A 2,931-nucleotide genomic window follows, 5' to 3' on the forward strand; every position below is an offset into this window, starting at 1 on the left:
TGGTGGCTTGGGCCATTTCAGGGGTTACTCAGTTTTTCTGGGTCTCTCCCATGTGTAAGGAGGAATATGTGGTATTAAACTTCTGTTTGTTTTTCTCCTGTTAATCTGTCTTTTATTACAGCGGGTCTCAGCTAAGAACTTACAAGGGTGGAGGGAAAATTATTTTTCTTACTCTATAAAGGGAAGGAAGGAAGGAAAAAAGGAAAAGCAATAAAGCTTGGCATTGTGCAGCTATTTTTATAAAATCACACACAGAAAAATATGTAATGCAACTGAATGGAATAAATTTCAAAATCCTGAATTAGTATTACTAATGGGCAGAGTTGCACAGTGAACAAGTATCAGATTATTCCCTTTATTGGTCCTCATGCCATTCATATTACTGAATAAATTGTTAACCCATTAATCAATCAATTGTGATTAAAATTATCAAATGATTTTTTTTCCCCACACTAATTAAAAACTGCTGGGTGAAACACTTCCATCCAGGAAAGTAACACTCTAAAAATATTATCAAATAATTTAGCTAGGCTATTTCTAGGTGTTAAATTATAGGTCAAGCATTCAAAGTGAATTTTAGATTAAAATAAAGCATATTTTCCAAGCAATAACTTTAATTTTTTTACTTTTGAAATTTTTTATTTTAGGAGTTGGAGTAGTTTCAGAGTTTTTATCTCCATTACTTGTCTTTTATCTTTTCTAATCACATGAAAACATTGTTTGACAACTAGAAAATGAAATATTTTAAAATTCTTTTAAGAATTTGGTTTAAAAATTGACTGATGGCGTATTTTTTTTATGAAGAAGTAACCTGGCCTATCATAACTTAAAAACACACACACAAAGAATGGCAGAACAATTTTATAAATCTTTTATCTGATATGGGACTTGAATCTAGACAATATAAAGATAATATTAAAAATTCTATGAGTCAATAATAAAAAGAAAAGTAATCCAATTCAAATATATGCAAAGGATTAGAAATATAAGTGTATACAAAGATATACAAATGTCCAATCAACACATGAAAAGGTGTCCAACATCATTGGTCATCAGGAAAATTTGAATGAAAACCATAGTGAGCTATCACTTCACACACATTAGGACTGCCATAATTAAAATGATAGATAATACAGTTTGGTGAGGATGTGGAAAAATTGTAACCCTCATATACTGCCAATAACAATGTAAAATGGCACAGCTTCTGTGGAAAATAGTTTGGTGGTTCCTGAAAAAGTTAAAAATGGAGTTACTATGTGACCAAGCAATTTCACTTCTAGGTATATTTCCAAGAGAAATGAAAACTTGTGATTCATATAAAAACTTATACACAAATATTCATAACAGCATTATTCATAATAACAAAAAATGGAAACAACACAAATGTCTGTTCAATGGACAAATAAAATGTGGCACATCCATATAGTATAATATTATTCATCCATAAAAAGGGATGAGGTACTGGTACATGCTATACCCTTAATGAACTTTGGAAATATGATAAGTGAAAGAAGTTACAAAAGACCGCTGGTTATATGATTTCATTTACGTAAAATGTTCAGAACAGGCAAATTTATGCAGGCAGAAAGTGTGTTATTGGTTGTCTAGTGTTGTGTAGTTTGGGGGGAAATAGGCAGCGACTGCTAATGAGGCTGGAGGTTCTCTTTAGTGCGATGAAAATGTTCTAAAATGGATTGTGGTGATGGATGTACAACTCTGTGAATATACTAAAATCATTGAGTTGTACACTTTAAGTGAGTGAATTGTATGTATGTGCATTATTTCTCAATAAGTTGTTATAATTTATTGTGTGTGTACTGTGGTAGGCAGAAAAATGGCTCCCCCAATATATCCATGTCCTAATGCCTGGGATCTGTGACTGTATCACTTACATGGCAAAAGTGACATTGAAGGTATAATTAAAGATCTTGAGATAGGGAGATTATTCTGGATTATCCTTGTGAGCCCAGTGTAACCACAAGGATCCTTAAAGATGGAAGAGGCATACAGAAGATCAGAGGCTGAAATCCAAAGAATGCTACAATGTTAGCTTTGAAGGTGGAGGAAGGGGCCACAAAGCAATTGAGGCAACCTCTAGAAGTTGGAAAAGGCAAGAAACAGATTGCCTCCTAGAGCCTCCAGAAAGAATACATCTCTGACAGCACCTTGATTTTAGCCCAGTTAAGACCCATTTCAGACTTCTGACCTCAAAAACTATAAAAGAATACATTTATGTTGTGTTATACCACTGTGTGTGGTAATTTGTTACATCATCAATAGGAGGCTGATGCAGATGCTATGTGCCAGTTTCTGTGCTGTGTTCTGGTGATACTGTGGGGGCAAGTTACCATAATAAGCTTTCTGCCTCCATGGTGCTTACAGTCTAGTAGTGACCAAAAATAATTTGGAACTGGTAAAAACATTTCTTCTTCTCAAGAACAATGGTCTAGTTTGAAATAGATACTAGATTAGAGGTTCCAAAACTTTTAGGGCTCAGGGACTTTCTACAGTCTTAAAATTATTAAGAACCCCAACGAGCTTTTGTTTATGTGATTTTTCTCTTTTGATATTTACTGTATAGGAAATTCAAACTGAAAAAAAAAATTGAAGTCAGGTTCACTGAGGTATTATTTACATTCAGTTAGCTACATCCTTTAGAATGAATAGTTCTGAGAGTTTTGACAAATGCAAGCATCCATATAAACAGCACCACTAAAAGATAGGTATAGAACATTTCCATTACTCCAAAAAGATTTTCTTCTGCCCCTCTGTATTCAATTTTTCCTTCCACCCCCAGTCTTTGGTAACCACTAATATGTTGTCTACCTCTATAATTTTTCTTGTTCAGAATGCCATGTAAATGGAACGATACATTGTTTTCTATCACTTGGCACGATGCATCTAATATTCATCTATATTTTTGTAAGACAC

The sequence above is a fragment of the Physeter macrocephalus genome, chromosome 21 (assembly GCF_002837175.3).
Source record: "Physeter macrocephalus isolate SW-GA chromosome 21, ASM283717v5, whole genome shotgun sequence".
Classification (NCBI taxonomy): Eukaryota; Metazoa; Chordata; class Mammalia; order Artiodactyla; family Physeteridae; genus Physeter; species Physeter macrocephalus.